The sequence below is a fragment of the Haliotis asinina genome, chromosome 14, assembly GCF_037392515.1.
Source record: "Haliotis asinina isolate JCU_RB_2024 chromosome 14, JCU_Hal_asi_v2, whole genome shotgun sequence".
Classification (NCBI taxonomy): domain Eukaryota; kingdom Metazoa; phylum Mollusca; class Gastropoda; order Lepetellida; family Haliotidae; genus Haliotis; species Haliotis asinina.
Window position 1 is genome coordinate 52,343,193 of NC_090293.1, and position 19,967 is coordinate 52,363,159.

The 19,967-nt window shown below is 39.3% G+C and overlaps 1 pseudogene; it reads right to left on the reverse strand.

Moving 5' to 3' along the window:
- The window catches only part of LOC137260881 (fibrillin-2-like), a 63,068-nt pseudogene that overhangs the window by 37,166 nt on the left and 5,935 nt on the right, over positions 1 to 19,967 (reverse strand).

Consider the following 19,967-nt stretch of genomic DNA (forward strand, 5'->3'; position numbering starts at 1 on the left):
AATATTCTAACCCGGACCTTCACGGGGCCTTTTGTACATGTAAATACAAATCCTTCAAAAGCAATAAAACATATCACCTGTTCCCAATATGTATTAGCATTTGTAGTATCATTTCTTTTTTCAACAAACCTTGTAGTACCTTCTTAATACAATTACATTAGTGGCCATTACTGAGCAACGTCTTAAAGTCACTTCCAAATGATACAAATCGGTAATACTATTATTTCTTTAATAATAACTCCATTTCAAATACGCTCAACTCCATTCACTTGCTGAATGCATATAGTGCTACCATTCAAAGCACAGCATTTCATTACCCAGGATAACTCAAGCTGCCTGTGACACACTAAAAATTCAATGGACACATGAAGTATCCCAAAGCGTACACTTTACCAGATGGGAGAACAGAGGCAATTCGGAACAAACTCACTTGTTTAAGGTGAGTTTACATGTGCTTGGATTATAGGACTGAAGTCTTAGAAATACTCAGGAGTCAAACTGCCAAACACCGTCACCCATTCAAGGATTCTACGTCTTCAACCTTGCTCAACGTTCAGTGATTTGTGACCTCAACTCTATACGCGGCGCTGCATGCCACCATTTAAGAAGAAACCCAAGGTACTCCTGTCAACTAGACCCTCAACCAAATAAAACTTTCTACATCGGGGAAGCACTTATGTCTCCACAAGAGATTAAATATAATACTTGGAAGTCAATGCACTACGCATTTGTCATCATTCCTTTATCTCTATGCATGAAAACCAAATACCACAAACCTGTACAATTCATTCCATCGCCCGTATAGCCAGCTTGACAGGTACAAATGTAACTACTCAAGTGATATGCACAATCGGCAAAGGTGCTGCATGGACTGGAATCACACTCGTTGATCGCTGTAAATGTTCAAAAGTATGGAAAACTACCACTTTTACTCCATTAACACATTTCCTCTTTGGTTCATAACAAATGCTGCATACTGAAAATGGCTGGCATTAGTTCCACCTGAGCAAACTTCATTAAAATATATATGAGCATCAAATTGTCCTGATCAGATAATTGAACTTCCATACTACCTGTTCCCAACATATATTAGCATGTATACATGAGGAACGTCTTAATATAACTTCCAAATGCTAGAAATATATAATGTTATTCTTTATTTCACATGGAAACCAGATTACCCATGCAAAGTAGACGCTAAACACAATTGTACAATTCTAGGGGGTGTAACACTTAGGACTACACCATAGAATCAGTGTAACAAGGGGAGGTCTATGCATTATGCATTTCACATCATTTTTTTATCTCTAGAGGCAAAAAGACAAATACAACGAACCTGTACAATTCATTCCATCGCCCGTATAGCCAGGTCGACAGGTACAACTGTAACTAGTCACGTGATCTGCACAATCGGCAAAAGTGCTACATGGACTGGAATCACACGCGTTGATCGCTGTAAATGTTTCCAAGAATTAAATACTACCACTTTTACTCCGTCAGCACATTTCCTTTTAGGTTCATAACAAACAGTCCAAATTGAAATTGCAAGTCATTTATTGCTTTAACTGCAAGGTCCAAGCACCCTGCATTTCTCATCATAGCTATACCTATGGTTCAAAAGCAAATGCCACCGACCTGTACACGTCATTCCATCACCACTGTAGCCACGTCGACAGGTACAGCTGTAACTATTCAAGTAATCTGCACAATCGGCAAAAGTGCTGCATGGACTGGAATCACACTCGTTGATTTCTGTGTATGTTTAACAGAATTATATTCTACCACTGTAGCACATTTCCACATTAGTTCATAACACGCAGTGCAAATTGAAAAGATAGTCACTGTTCCCTCAATTCAAATTTCATTCAGACATATGTATCCTAAAAGATAGTCTGAAGAGAGACTTTGGCTTCCATCTGATATTTAGATGATTGCAACAAGCTCTATGTCTGCCACATGGATTGGGATCACACTCGGTGATATCTAACAATGATAACAACATCCTACTTTCCCTACTCCGCTGCTTTCATACACGTGAGTGAGTGACTTTAGTTTTACACCCAAAACAGCAATATTCCACGTATATTGCGGTGGTCAGTAAATAATGGAAACTGGGCCTGACAATCCTGTCATCAACAGCATGAGCATCAATCTGCACAACTGGGAATCGATTACAGTTGTCAAACAGGTCTGCGACCCACACCACTCGATCCCGTTAGTCGCCTCTTATGGCAAGCATGGATTATTGATAGCCAATATTCTAACCCGGACCTTCACGGGGCCTTTTGTACATGTAAATACAAATCCTTCAAAAGCAATAAAACATATCACCTGTTCCCAATATGTATTAGCATTTGTAGTATCATTTCTTTTTTCAACAAACCTTGTAGTACCTTCTTAATACAATTACATTAGTGGCCATTACTGAGCAACGTCTTAAAGTCACTTCCAAATGATACAAATCGGTAATACTATTATTTCTTTAATAATAACTCCATTTCAAATACGCTCAACTCCATTCACTTGCTGAATGCATATAGTGCTACCATTCAAAGCACAGCATTTCATTACCCAGGATAACTCAAGCTGCCTGTGACACACTAAAAATTCAATGGACACATGAAGTATCCCAAAGCGTACACTTTACCAGATGGGAGAACAGAGGCAATTCGGAACAAACTCACTTGCTTAAGGTGAGTTTACATGTGCTTGGATTATAGGACTGAAGTCTTAGAAATACTCAGGAGTCAAACTGCCAAACACCGTCACCCATTCAAGGATTCTACGTCTTCAACCTTGCTCAACGTTCAGTGATTTGTGACCTCAACTCTATACGCGGCGCTGCATGCCACCATTTAAGAAGAAACCCAAGGTACTCCTGTCAACTAGACCCTCAACCAAATAAAACTTTCTACATCGGGGAAGCACTTATGTCTCCACAAGAGATTAAATATAATACTTGGAAGTCAATGCACTACGCATTTGTCATCATTCCTTTATCTCTATGCATGAAAACCAAATACCACAAACCTGTACAATTCATTCCATCGCCCGTATAGCCAGCTTGACAGGTACAAATGTAACTACTCAAGTGATATGCACAATCGGCAAAGGTGCTGCATGGACTGGAATCACACTCGTTGATCGCTGTAAATGTTCAAAAGTATGGAAAACTACCACTTTTACTCCATTAACACATTTCCTCTTTGGTTCATAACAAATGCTGCATACTGAAAATGGCTGGCATTAGTTCCACCTGAGCAAACTTCATTAAAATATATATGAGCATCAAATTGTCCTGATCAGATAATTGAACTTCCATACTACCTGTTCCCAACATATATTAGCATGTATACATGAGGAACGTCTTAATATAACTTCCAAATGCTAGAAATATATAATGTTATTCTTTATTTCACATGGAAACCAGATTACCCATGCAAAGTAGACGCTAAACACAACTGTACAATTCTAGGGGGTGTAACACTTAGGACTACACCATAGAATCAGTGTAACAAGGGGAGGTCTATGCATTATGCATTTCACATCATTTTTTTATCTCTAGAGGCAAAAAGACAAATACAACGAACCTGTACAATTCATTCCATCGCCCGTATAGCCAGGTCGACAGGTACAACTGTAACTAGTCACGTGATCTGCACAATCGGCAAAAGTGCTACATGGACTGGAATCACACGCGTTGATCGCTGTAAATGTTTCCAAGAATTAAATACTACCACTTTTACTCCGTCAGCACATTTCCTTTTAGGTTCATAACAAACAGTCCAAATTGAAATTGCAAGTCATTTATTGCTTTAACTGCAAGGTCCAAGCACCCTGCATTTCTCATCATAGCTATACCTATGGTTCAAAAGCAAATGCCACCGACCTGTACACGTCATTCCATCACCGCTGTAGCCACGTCGACAGGTACAGCTGTAACTATTCAAGTAATCTGCACAATCGGCAAAAGTGCTGCATGGACTGGAATCACACTCGTTGATTTCTGTGTATGTTTAACAGAATTATATTCTACCACTGTAGCACATTTCCACATTAGTTCATAACACGCAGTGCAAATTGAAAAGATAGTCACTGTTCCCTCAATTCAAATTTCATTCAGACATATGTATCCTAAAAGATAGTCTGAAGAGAGACTTTGGCTTCCATCTGATATTTAGATGATTGCAACAAGCTCTATGTCTGCCACATGGATTGGGATCACACTCGGTGATATCTAACAATGATAACAACATCCTACTTTCCCTACTCCGCTGCTTTCATACACGTGAGTGAGTGACTTTAGTTTTACACCCAAAACAGCAATATTCCACGTATATTGCGGTGGTCAGTAAATAATGGAAACTGGGCCTGACAATCCTGTCATCAACAGCATGAGCATCAATCTGCACAACTGGGAATCGATTACAGTTGTCAAACAGGTCTGCGACCCACACCACTCGATCCCGTTAGTCGCCTCTTATGGCAAGCATGGATTATTGATAGCCAATATTCTAACCCGGACCTTCACGGGGCCTTTTGTACATGTAAACACAAATCATTCAAAAGCAATGAAACATATCACCTGTTCCCAATATGTATTAGCATTTGTAGTATCATTTCTTTTTTCAACAAACCTTGTAGTACCTTCTTAATACAATTACATTAGTGGCCATTACTGAGCAACGTCTTAAAGTCACTTCCAAATGATACAAATCGGTAATACTATTATTTCTTTAATAATAACTCCATTTCAAATACGCTCAACTCCATTCACTTGCTGAATGCATATAGTGCTACCATTCAAAGCACAGCATTTCATTACCCAGGATAACTCAAGCTGCCTGTGACACACTAAAAATTCAATGGACACATGAAGTATCCCAAAGCGTACACTTTACCAGATGGGAGAACAGAGGCAATTCGGAACAAACTCACTTGCTTAAGGTGAGTTTACATGTGCTTGGATTATAGGACTGAAGTCTTAGAAATACTCAGGAGTCAAACTGCCAAACACCGTCACCCATTCAAGGATTCTACGTCTTCAACCTTGCTCAACGTTCAGTGATTTGTGACCTCAACTCTATACGCGGCGCTACATACCACCATTTAACAAGAAACCCAAGGTACTCCTGTCAACTAGACCCTCAACCAAATAAAACTTTCTACATCGGGGAAGCACTTATGTCTCCACAAGAGATTAAATATAATACATGAAAGTCAATGCACTACGCATTTGTCATCATTCCTTTATCTCTAAGCATGAAAACCAAATACCACAAACCTGTACAATTCATTCCATCGCCCGTATAGCCAGCTTGACAGGTACAAATGTAACTACTCAAGTGATATGCACAATCGGCAAAGGTGCTGCATGGACTGGAATCACACGCGTTGATCGCTGTAAATGTTCAAAAGTATGGAAAACTACCACTTTTACTCCACTAACACAATTCCTCTTTGGTTCATAACAAATGCTGCATACTGAAAATGACTGGCATTAGTTCCACCTGAGCAAACTTCATTAAAATATATATGAGCATCAAATTGTCCTGATCAGATAATTGGACTTCCATACTACCTGTTCCCAACATATATTAGCATGTATACATGAGGAACGTCTTAATATAACTTCCAAATGCTAGAAATATATAATGTTATTCTTTATTTCACATGGAAACCAGATTACCCATGCAAAGTAGACGCTAAACACAACTGTACAATTCTAGGGGGTGTAACACTTAGGACTACACCATAGAATCAGTGTAACAAGGGGAGGTCTATGCATTATGCATTTCACATCATTTTTTTTATCTCTAGAGGCAAAAAGACAAATACAACGAACCTGTACAATTCATTCCATCGCCCGTATAGCCAGGTCGACAGGTACAACTGTAACTAGTCACGTGATCTGCACAATCGGCAAAAGTGCTGCATGGACTGGAATCACACGCGTTGATCGCTGTAAATGTTTCCAAGAATTAAAAACTACCACTTTTACTCCGTCAGCACATTTCCTTTTAGGTTCATAACAAACAATCCAAATTGAAATTGCAAGTCATTTATTGCTTTAACTGCAAGGTCCAAGCACCCTGCATTTCTCATCATAGCTATACCTATGGTTCAAAAGCAAATGCCACCGACCTGTACACGTCATTCCATCACCGCTGTAGCCACGTCGACAGGTACAGCTGTAACTATTCAAGTAATCTGCACAATCGGCAAAAGTGCTGCATGGACTGGAATCACACTCGTTGATTTCTGTGTATGTTTAACAGAATTATATTCTACCACTGTAGCACATTTCCACATTAGTTCATAACACGCAGTGCAAATTGAAAAGATAGTCACTGTTCCCTCAATTCAAATTTCATTCAGACATATGTATCCTAAACGATAGTCTGAAGAGAGACTTTGGCTTCCATCTGATATTTAGATGATTGCAACAAACTCTATGTCTGTCACATGGATTGGGATCACACTCGGTGATATCTAACAATGATAACAACATCCTACTTTCCCTACTCCGCTGCTTTCATACACGTGAGTGAGTGACTTTAGTTTTACACCCAAAACAGCAATATTCCACGTATATTGCGGTGGTCAGTAAATAATCGAAACTGGGCCTGACAATCCTGTCATCAACAGCATGAGCATCAATCTGCACAACTGGGAATCCATTACAGTTGTCAAACAGGTCTGCGACCCACACCACTCGATCCCGTTAGTCGCCTCTTATGGCAAGCATGGATTATTGATAGCCAATATTCTAACCCGGACCTTCACGGGGCCTTTTGTACATGTAAACACAAATCCTTCAAAAGCAATAAAACATATCACCTGTTCCCAATATGTATTAGCATTTGTAGTATCATTTCTATTTTCAACAAACCTTGTAGTACCTTCTTAATACAATTACATTAGTGGCCATTACTGAGCAACGTCTTAAAGTCACTTCCAAATGATACAAATCGGTAATACTATTATTTCTTTAATAATAACTCCATTTCAAATACGCTCAACTCCATTCACTTGCTGAATGCATATAGTGCTACCATTCAAAGCACAGCATTTCATTACCCAGGATAACTCAAGCTGCCTGTGACACACTAAACATTCAATGGACACATGAAGTATCCCAAAGCGTACACTTTACCAGATGGGAGAACAGAGGCAATTCGGAACAAACTCACTTGTTTAAGGTGAGTTTACATGTGCTTGGATTATAGGACTGAAGTCTTAGAAATACTCAGGAGTCAAACTGCCAAACACCGTCACCCATTCAAGGATTCTACGTCTTCAACCTTGCTCAACGTTCAGTGATTTGTGACCTCAACTCTATACGCGGCGCTACATACCACCATTTAACAAGAAACCCAAGGTACTCCTGTCAACTAGACCCTCAACCAAATAAAACTTTCTACATCGGGGAAGCACTTATGTCTCCACAAGAGATTAAATATAATACATGAAAGTCAATGCACTACGCATTTGTCATCATTCCTTTATCTCTAAGCATGAAAACCAAATACCACAAACCTGTACAATTCATTCCATCGCCCGTATAGCCAGCTTGACAGGTACAAATGTAACTACTCAAGTGATATGCACAATCGGCAAAGGTGCTGCATGGACTGGAATCACACTCGTTGATCGCTGTAAATGTTCAAAAGTATGGAAAACTACCACTTTTACTCCATTAACACATTTCCTCTTTGGTTCATAACAAATGCTGCATACTGAAAATGACTGGCATTGGTTCCACCTGAGCAAACTTCATTAAAATATATATGAGCATCAAATTGTCCTGATCAGATAATTGGACTTCCATACTACCTGTTCCCAACATATATTAGCATGTATACATGAGGAACGTCTTAATATAACTTCCAAATGCTAGAAATATATAATGTTATTCTTTATTTCACATGGAAACCAGATTACCCATGCAAAGTAGACGCTAAACACAACTGTACAATTCTAGGGGGTGTAACACTTAGGACTACACCATAGAATCAGTGTAACAAGGGGAGGTCTATGCATTATCCATTTCACATCATTTTTTTTATCTCTAGAGGAAAAAAGACAAATACAACGAACCTGTACAATTCATTCCATCGCCCGTATAGCCACGTCGACAGGTACAACTGTAACTAGTCACGTGATCTGCACAATCGGCAAAAGTGCTGCATGGACTGGAATCACACGCGTTGATCGCTGTAAATGTTTCCAAGAATTAAAAACTACCACTTTTACTCCGTCAACACATTTCCTTTTAGGTTCATAACAAACAATCCAAATTGAAATTGCAAGTCATTTATTGCTTTAACTGCAAGGTCCAAGCACCCTGCATTTCTCATCATAGCTATACCTATGGTTCAAAAGCAAATGCCACCGACCTGTACACGTCATTCCATCACCGCTGTAGCCACGTCGACAGGTACAGCTGTAACTATTCAAGTAATCTGCACAATCGGCAAAAGTGCTGCATGGACTGGAATCACACTCGTTGATTTCTGTGTATGTTTAACAGAATTATATTCTACCACTGTAGCACATTTCCACATTAGTTCATAACACGCAGTGCAAATTGAAAAGATAGTCACTGTTCCCTCAATTCAAATTTCATTCAGACATATGTATCCTAAACGATAGTCTGAAGAGAGACTTTGGCTTCCATCTGATATTTAGATGATTGCAACAAACTCTATGTCTGTCACATGGATTGGGATCACACTCGGTGATATCTAACAATGATAACAACATCCTACTTTCCCTACTCCGCTGCTTTCATACACGTGAGTGAGTGACTTTAGTTTTACACCCAAAACAGCAATATTCCACGTATATTGCGGTGGTCAGTAAATAATCGAAACTGGGCCTGACAATCCTGTCATCAACAGCATGAGCATCAATCTGCACAACTGGGAATCGATTACAGTTGTCAAACAGGTCTGCGACCCACACCACTCGATCCCGTTAGTCGCCTCTTATGGCAAGCATGGATTATTGATAGCCAATATTCTAACCCGGACCTTCACGGGGCCTTTTGTACATGTAAACACAAATCCTTCAAAAGCAATAAAACATATCACCTGTTCCCAATATGTATTAGCATTTGTAGTATCATTTCTATTTTCAACAAACCTTGTAGTACCTTCTTAATACAATTACATTAGTGGCCATTACTGAGCAACGTCTTAAAGTCACTTCCAAATGATACAAATCGGTAATACTATTATTTCTTTAATAATAACTCCATTTCAAATACGCTCAACTCCATTCACTTGCTGAATGCATATAGTGCTACCATTCAAAACACAGCATTTCATTACCCAGGATAACTCAAGCTGCCTGTGACACACTAAACATTCAATGGACACATGAAGTATCCCAAAGCGTACACTTTACCAGATGGGAGAACAGAGGCAATTCGGAACAAACTCACTTGTTTAAGGTGAGTTTACATGTGCTTGGATTATAGGACTGAAGTCTTAGAAATACTCAGGAGTCAAACTGCCAAACACCGTCACCCATTCAAGGATTCTACGTCTTCAACCTTGCTCAACGTTCAGTGATTTGTGACCTCAACTCTATACGCGGCGCTACATACCACCATTTAACAAGAAACCCAAGGTACTCCTGTCAACTAGACCCTCAACCAAATAAAACTTTCTACATCGGGGAAGCACTTATGTCTCCACAAGAGATTAAATATAATACATGAAAGTCAATGCACTACGCATTTGTCATCATTCCTTTATCTCTAAGCATGAAAACCAAATACCACAAACCTGTACAATTCATTCCATCGCCCGTATAGCCAGCTTGACAGGTACAAATGTAACTACTCAAGTGATATGCACAATCGGCAAAGGTGCTGCATGGACTGGAATCACACTCGTTGATCGCTGTAAATGTTCAAAAGTATGGAAAACTACCACTTTTACTCCATTAACACATTTCCTCTTTGGTTCATAACAAATGCTGCATACTGAAAATGACTGGCATTGGTTCCACCTGAGCAAACTTCATTAAAATATATATGAGCATCAAATTGTCCTGATCAGATAATTGGACTTCCATACTACCTGTTCCCAACATATATTAGCATGTATACATGAGGAACGTCTTAATATAACTTCCAAATGCTAGAAATATATAATGTTATTCTTTATTTCACATGGAAACCAGATTACCCATGCAAAGTAGACGCTAAACACAACTGTACAATTCTAGGGGGTGTAACACTTAGGACTACACCATAGAATCAGTGTAACAAGGGGAGGTCTATGCATTATGCATTTCACATCATTTTTTTTATCTCTAGAGGAAAAAAGACAAATACAACGAACCTGTACAATTCACTCCATCGCCCGTATAGCCACGTCGACAGGTACAACTGTAACTAGTCACGTGATCTGCACAATCGGCAAAAGTGCTGCATGGACTGGAATCACACGCGTTGATCGCTGTAAATGTTTCCAAGAATTAAAAACTACCACTTTTACTCCGTCAACACATTTCCTTTTAGGTTCATAACAAACAATCCAAATTGAAATTGCAAGTCATTTATTGCTTTAACTGCAAGGTCCAAGCACCCTGCATTTCTCATCATAGCTATACCTATGGTTCAAAAGCAAATGCCACCGACCTGTACACGTCATTCCATCACCGCTGTAGCCACGTCGACAGGTACAGCTGTAACTATTCAAGTAATCTGCACAATCGGCAAAAGTGCTGCATGGACTGGAATCACACTCGTTGATTTCTGTGTATGTTTAACAGAATTATATTCTACCACTGTAGCACATTTCCACATTAGTTCATAACACGCAGTGCAAATTGAAAAGATAGTCACTGTTCCCTCAATTCAAATTTCATTCAGACATATGTATCCTAAACGATAGTCTGAAGAGAGACTTTGGCTTCCATCTGATATTTAGATGATTGCAACAAACTCTATGTCTGTCACATGGATTGGGATCACACTCGGTGATATCTAACAATGATAACAACATCCTACTTTCCCTACTCCGCTGCTTTCATACACGTGAGTGAGTGACTTTAGTTTTACACCCAAAACAGCAATATTCCACGTATATTGCGGTGGTCAGTAAATAATCGAAACTGGGCCTGACAATCCTGTCATCAACAGCATGAGCATCAATCTGCACAACTGGGAATCGATTACAGTTGTCAAACAGGTCTGCGACCCACACCACTCGATCCCGTTAGTCGCCTCTTATGGCAAGCATGGATTATTGATAGCCAATATTCTAACCCGGACCTTCACGGGGCCTTTTGTACATGTAAACACAAATCCTTCAAAAGCAATAAAACATATCACCTGTTCCCAATATGTATTAGCATTTGTAGTATCATTTCTATTTTCAACAAACCTTGTAGTACCTTCTTAATACAATTACATTAGTGGCCATTACTGAGCAACGTCTTAAAGTCACTTCCAAATGATACAAATCGGTAATACTATTATTTCTTTAATAATAACTCCATTTCAAATACGCTCAACTCCATTCACTTGCTGAATGCATATAGTGCTACCATTCAAAGCACAGCATTTCATTACCCAGGATAACTCAAGCTGCCTGTGACACACTAAACATTCAATGGACACATGAAGTATCCCAAAGCGTACACTTTACCAGATGGGAGAACAGAGGCAATTCGGAACAAACTCACTTGTTTAAGGTGAGTTTACATGTGCTTGGATTATAGGACTGAAGTCTTAGAAATACTCAGGAGTCAAACTGCCAAACACCGTCACCCATTCAAGGATTCTACGTCTTCAACCTTGCTCAACGTTCAGTGATTTGTGACCTCAACTCTATACGCGGCGCTACATACCACCATTTAACAAGAAACCCAAGGTACTCCTGTCAACTAGACCCTCAACCAAATAAAACTTTCTACATCGGGGAAGCACTTATGTCTCCACAAGAGATTAAATATAATACATGAAAGTCAATGCACTACGCATTTGTCATCATTCCTTTATCTCTAAGCATGAAAACCAAATACCACAAACCTGTACAATTCATTCCATCGCCCGTATAGCCAGCTTGACAGGTACAAATGTAACTACTCAAGTGATATGCACAATCGGCAAAGGTGCTGCATGGACTGGAATCACACTCGTTGATCGCTGTAAATGTTCAAAAGTATGGAAAACTACCACTTTTACTCCATTAACACATTTCCTCTTTGGTTCATAACAAATGCTGCATACTGAAAATGACTGGCATTGGTTCCACCTGAGCAAACTTCATTAAAATATATATGAGCATCAAATTGTCCTGATCAGATAATTGGACTTCCATACTACCTGTTCCCAACATATATTAGCATGTATACATGAGGAACGTCTTAATATAACTTCCAAATGCTAGAAATATATAATGTTATTCTTTATTTCACATGGAAACCAGATTACCCATGCAAAGTAGACGCTAAACACAACTGTACAATTCTAGGGGGTGTAACACTTAGGACTACACCATAGAATCAGTGTAACAAGGGGAGGTCTATGCATTATGCATTTCACATCATTTTTTTTATCTCTAGAGGAAAAAAGACAAATACAACGAACCTGTACAATTCACTCCATCGCCCGTATAGCCACGTCGACAGGTACAACTGTAACTAGTCACGTGATCTGCACAATCGGCAAAAGTGCTGCATGGACTGGAATCACACGCGTTGATCGCTGTAAATGTTTCCAAGAATTAAAAACTACCACTTTTACTCCGTCAACACATTTCCTTTTAGGTTCATAACAAACAATCCAAATTGAAATTGCAAGTCATTTATTGCTTTAACTGCAAGGTCCAAGCACCCTGCATTTCTCATCATAGCTATACCTATGGTTCAAAAGCAAATGCCACCGACCTGTACACGTCATTCCATCACCGCTGTAGCCACGTCGACAGGTACAGCTGTAACTATTCAAGTAATCTGCACAATCGGCAAAAGTGCTGCATGGACTGGAATCACACTCGTTGATTTCTGTGTATGTTTAACAGAATTATATTCTACCACTGTAGCACATTTCCACATTAGTTCATAACACGCAGTGCAAATTGAAAAGATAGTCACTGTTCCCTCAATTCAAATTTCATTCAGACATATGTATCCTAAACGATAGTCTGAAGAGAGACTTTGGCTTCCATCTGATATTTAGATGATTGCAACAAACTCTATGTCTGTCACATGGATTGGGATCACACTCGGTGATATCTAACAATGATAACAACATCCTACTTTCCCTACTCCGCTGCTTTCATACACGTGAGTGAGTGACTTTAGTTTTACACCCAAAACAGCAATATTCCACGTATATTGCGGTGGTCAGTAAATAATCGAAACTGGGCCTGACAATCCTGTCATCAACAGCATGAGCATCAATCTGCACAACTGGGAATCGATTACAGTTGTCAAACAGGTCTGCGACCCACACCACTCGATCCCGTTAGTCGCCTCTTATGGCAAGCATGGATTATTGATAGCCAATATTCTAACCCGGACCTTCACGGGGCCTTTTGTACATGTAAACACAAATCCTTCAAAAGCAATAAAACATATCACCTGTTCCCAATATGTATTAGCATTTGTAGTATCATTTCTATTTTCAACAAACCTTGTAGTACCTTCTTAATACAATTACATTAGTGGCCATTACTGAGCAACGTCTTAAAGTCACTTCCAAATGATACAAATCGGTAATACTATTATTTCTTTAATAATAACTCCATTTCAAATACGCTCAACTCCATTCACTTGCTGAATGCATATAGTGCTACCATTCAAAACACAGCATTTCATTACCCAGGATAACTCAAGCTGCCTGTGACACACTAAACATTCAATGGACACATGAAGTATCCCAAAGCGTACACTTTACCAGATGGGAGAACAGAGGCAATTCGGAACAAACTCACTTGTTTAAGGTGAGTTTACATGTGCTTGGATTATAGGACTGAAGTCTTAGAAATACTCAGGAGTCAAACTGCCAAACACCGTCACCCATTCAAGGATTCTACGTCTTCAACCTTGCTCAACGTTCAGTGATTTGTGACCTCAACTCTATACGCGGCGCTACATACCACCATTTAACAAGAAACCCAAGGTACTCCTGTCAACTAGACCCTCAACCAAATAAAACTTTCTACATCGGGGAAGCACTTATGTCTCCACAAGAGATTAAATATAATACATGAAAGTCAATGCACTACGCATTTGTCATCATTCCTTTATCTCTAAGCATGAAAACCAAATACCACAAACCTGTACAATTCATTCCATCGCCCGTATAGCCAGCTTGACAGGTACAAATGTAACTACTCAAGTGATATGCACAATCGGCAAAGGTGCTGCATGGACTGGAATCACACTCGTTGATCGCTGTAAATGTTCAAAAGTATGGAAAACTACCACTTTTACTCCATTAACACATTTCCTCTTTGGTTCATAACAAATGCTGCATACTGAAAATGACTGGCATTGGTTCCACCTGAGCAAACTTCATTAAAATATATATGAGCATCAAATTGTCCTGATCAGATAATTGGACTTCCATACTACCTGTTCCCAACATATATTAGCATGTATACATGAGGAACGTCTTAATATAACTTCCAAATGCTAGAAATATATAATGTTATTCTTTATTTCACATGGAAACCAGATTACCCATGCAAAGTAGACGCTAAACACAACTGTACAATTCTAGGGGGTGTAACACTTAGGACTACACCATAGAATCAGTGTAACAAGGGGAGGTCTATGCATTATGCATTTCACATCATTTTTTTTATCTCTAGAGGAAAAAAGACAAATACAACGAACCTGTACAATTCACTCCATCGCCCGTATAGCCACGTCGACAGGTACAACTGTAACTAGTCACGTGATCTGCACAATCGGCAAAAGTGCTGCATGGACTGGAATCACACGCGTTGATCGCTGTAAATGTTTCCAAGAATTAAAAACTACCACTTTTACTCCGTCAACACATTTCCTTTTAGGTTCATAACAAACAATCCAAATTGAAATTGCAAGTCATTTATTGCTTTAACTGCAAGGTCCAAGCACCCTGCATTTCTCATCATAGCTATACCTATGGTTCAAAAGCAAATGCCACCGACCTGTACACGTCATTCCATCACCGCTGTAGCCACGTCGACAGGTACAGCTGTAACTATTCAAGTAATCTGCACAATCGGCAAAAGTGCTGCATGGACTGGAATCACACTCGTTGATTTCTGTGTATGTTTAACAGAATTATATTCTACCACTGTAGCACATTTCCACATTAGTTCATAACACGCAGTGCAAATTGAAAAGATAGTCACTGTTCCCTCAATTCAAATTTCATTCAGACATATGTATCCTAAACGATAGTCTGAAGAGAGACTTTGGCTTCCATCTGATATTTAGATGATTGCAACAAACTCTATGTCTGTCACATGGATTGGGATCACACTCGGTGATATCTAACAATGATAACAACATCCTACTTTCCCTACTCCGCTGCTTTCATACACGTGAGTGAGTGACTTTAGTTTTACACCCAAAACAGCAATATTCCACGTATATTGCGGTGGTCAGTAAATAATCGAAACTGGGCCTGACAATCCTGTCATCAACAGCATGAGCATCAATCTGCACAACTGGGAATCGATTACAGTTGTCAAACAGGTCTGCGACCCACACCACTCGATCCCGTTAGTCGCCTCTTATGGCAAGCATGGATTATTGATAGCCAATATTCTAACCCGGACCTTCACGGGGCCTTTTGTACATGTAAACACAAATCCTTCAAAAGCAATAAAACATATCACCTGTTCCCAATATGTATTAGCATTTGTAGTATCATTTCTTTTTTCAACAAACCTTGTAGTACCTTCTTAATACAATTACATTAGTGGCCATTACTGAGCAACGTCTTAAAGTCACTTCCAAATGATACAAATCGGTAATACTATTATTTCTTTAATAATAACTCCATTTCAAATACGCTCAACTCCATTCACTTGCTGAATGCATATAGTGCTACCATTCAAAGCACAGCATTTCATTACCCAGGATAACTCAAGCTGCCTGTGACACACTAAACATTCAATGGACACATGAAGTATCCCAAAGCGTACACTTTACCAGATGGGAGAACAGAGGCAATTCGGAACAAACTCACTTGCTTAAGGTGAGTTTACATGTGCTTGGATTATAGGACTGAAGTCTTAGAAATACTCAGGAGTCAAACTGCCAAACACCGTCACCCATTCAAGGATTCTACGTCTTCAACCTTGCTCAACGTTCAGTGATTTGTGACCTCAACTCTATACGCGGCGCTACATACTACCATTTAACAAGAAACCCAAGGTACTCCTGTCAACTAGACCCTCAACCAAATAAAACTTTCTACATCGGGGAAGCACTTATGTCTCCACAAGAGATTAAATATAATACATGAAAGTCAATGCACTACGCATTTGTCATCATTCCTTTATCTCTAAGCATGAAAACCAAATACCACAAACCTGTACAATTCATTCCATCGCCCGTATAGCCAGCTTGACAGGTACAAATGTAACTACTCAAGTGATATGCACAATCGGCAAAGGTGCTGCATGGACTGGAATCACACTCGTTGATCGCTGTAAATGTTCAAAAGTATGGAAAACTACCACTTTTACTCCATTAACACATTTCCTCTTTGGTTCATAACAAATGCTGCATACTGAAAATGACTGGCATTAGTTCCACCTGAGCAAACTTCATTAAAATATATATGAGCATCAAATTGTCCTGATCAGATAATTGGACTTCCATACTACCTGTTCCCAACATATATTAGCATGTATACATGAGGGACGTCTTAATATAACTTCCAAATGCTAGAAATATATAATGTTATTCTTTATTTCACATGGAAACCAGATTACCCATGCAAAGTAGACGCTAAACACAATTGTACAATTGTACAATTCTACGGGGTGTAACACTTAGGACTACACCATAGAATCAGTGTAACAAGGGGAGGTCTATGCATTATGCATTTCACATCATTTTTTTTATCTCTAGAGGAAAAAAGACAAATACAACGAACCTGTACAATTCATTCCATCGCCCGTATAGCCAGGTCGACAGGTACAACTGTAACTAGTCACGTGATCTGCACAATCGGCAAAAGTGCTGCATGGACTGGAATCACACGCGTTGATCGCTGTAAATGTTTCCAAGAATTAAAAACTACCACTTTTACTCCGTCAACACATTTCCTTTTAGGTTCATAACAAACAATCCAAATTGAAATTGCAAGTCATTTATTGCTTTAACTGCAAGGTCCAAGCACCCTGCATTTCTCATCATAGCTATACCTATGGTTCAAAAGCAAATGCCACCCACCTGTACACGTCATTCCATCACCGCTGTAGCCACGTCGACAGGTACAGCTGTAACTATTCAAGTAATCTGCACAATCGGCAAAAGTGCTGCATGGACTGGAATCACACTCGTTGATTTCTGTGTATGTTTAACAGAATTATATTCTACCACTGTAGCACATTTCCACATTAGTTCATAACACGCAGTGCAAATTGAAAAGATAGTCACTGTTCCCTCAATTCAAATTTCATTCAGACATATGTATCCTAAACGATAGTCTGAAGAGAGACTTTGGCTTCCATCTGATATTTAGATGATTGCAACAAGCTCTATGTCTGTCACATGGATTGGGATCACACTCGGTGATATCTAACAATGATAACAACATCCTACTTTCCCTACTCCGCTGCTTTCATACACGTGAGTGAGTGACTTTAGTTTTACACCCAAAACAGCAATATTCCACGTATATTGCGGTGGTCAGTAAATAATCGAAACTGGGCCTGACAATCCTGTCATCAACAGCATGAGCATCAATCTGCACAACTGGGAATCGATTACAGTTGTCAAACAGGTCTGCGACCCACACCACTCGATCCCGTTAGTCGCCTCTTATGGCAAGCATGGATTATTGATAGCCAATATTCTAACCCGGACCTTCACGGGGCCTTTTGTACATGTAAACACAAATCCTTCAAAAGCAATAAAACATATCACCTGTTCCCAATATGTATTAGCATTTGTAGTATCATTTCTATTTTCAACAAACCTTGTAGTACCTTCTTAATACAATTACATTAGTGGCCATTACTGAGCAACGTCTTAAAGTCACTTCCAAATGATACAAATCGGTAATACTATTATTTCTTTAATAATAACTCCATTTCAAATACGCTCAACTCCATTCACTTGCTGAATGCATATAGTGCTACCATTCAAAGCACAGCATTTCATTACCCAGGATAACTCAAGCTGCCTGTGACACACTAAACATTCAATGGACACATGAAGTATCCCAAAGCGTACACTTTACCAGATGGGAGAACAGAGGCAATTCGGAACAAACTCACTTGCTTAAGGTGAGTTTACATGTGCTTGGATTATAGGACTGAAGTCTTAGAAATACTCAGGAGTCAAACTGCCAAACACCGTCACCCATTCAAGGATTCTACGTCTTCAACCTTGCTCAACGTTCAGTGATTTGTGACCTCAACTCTATACGCGGCGCTACATACCACCATTTAACAAGAAACCCAAGGTACTCCTGTCAACTAGACCCTCAACCAAATAAAACTTTCTACATCGGGGAAGCACTTATGTCTCCACAAGAGATTAAATATAATACATGAAAGTCAATGCACTACGCATTTGTCATCATTCCTTTATCTCTAAGCATGAAAACCAAATACCACAAACCTGTACAATTCATTCCATCGCCCGTATAGCCAGCTTGACAGGTACAAATGTAACTACTCAAGTGATATGCACAATCGGCAAAGGTGCTGCATGGACTGGAATCACACTCGTTGATCGCTGTAAATGTTCAAAAGTATGGAAAACTACCACTTTTACTCCATTTACACATTTCCTCTTTGGTTCATAACAAATGCTGCATACTGAAAATGACTGGCATTAGTTCCACCTGAGCAAACTTTATTAAAATATATATGAGCATCAAATTGTCCTGATCAGATAATTGGACTTCCATACTACCTGTTCCCAACATATATTAGCATGTATACATGAGGGACGTCTTAATATAACTTCCAAATGCTAGAAATATATAATGTTATTCTTTATTTCACATGGAAACCAGATTACCCATGCAAAGTAGACGCTAAACACAATTGTACAATTCTACAATTCTAGGGGGTGTAACACTTAGGACTACACCATAGAATCAGTGTAACAAGGGGAGGTCTATGCATTATGCATTTCACATCATTTTTTTATCTCTAGAGGCAAAAAGACAAATACAACGAACCTGTACAATTCATTCCATCGCCCGTATAGCCAGGTCGACAGGTACAACTGTAACTAGTCACGTGATCTGCACAATCGGCAAAAGTGCTGCATGGACTGGAATCACACGCGTTGATCGCTGTAAATGTTTCCAAGAATTAGATACTACCACTTTTACTCCGTCAACACATTTCCTTTTAGGTTCATAACAAACAATCCAAATTGAAATTGCAAGTCATGTATTGCTTTAACTGCAAGGTCCAAGCACCCTGCATTTCTCATCATAGCTATACCTATGGTTCAAAAGCAAATGCCACCCACCTGTACACGTCATTCCATCACCGCTGTAGCCACGTCGACAGGTACAGCTGTAACTATTCAAGTAATCTGCACAATCGGCAAAAGTGCTGCATGGACTGGAATCACACTCGTTGATTTCTGTGTATGTTTAACAGAATTATATTCTACCACTGTAGCACATTTCCACATTAGTTCATAACACGCAGTGCAAATTGAAAAGATAGTCACTGTTCCCTCAATTCAAATTTCATTCAGACATATGTATCTTAAACGATAGTCTGAAGAGAGACTTTGGCTTC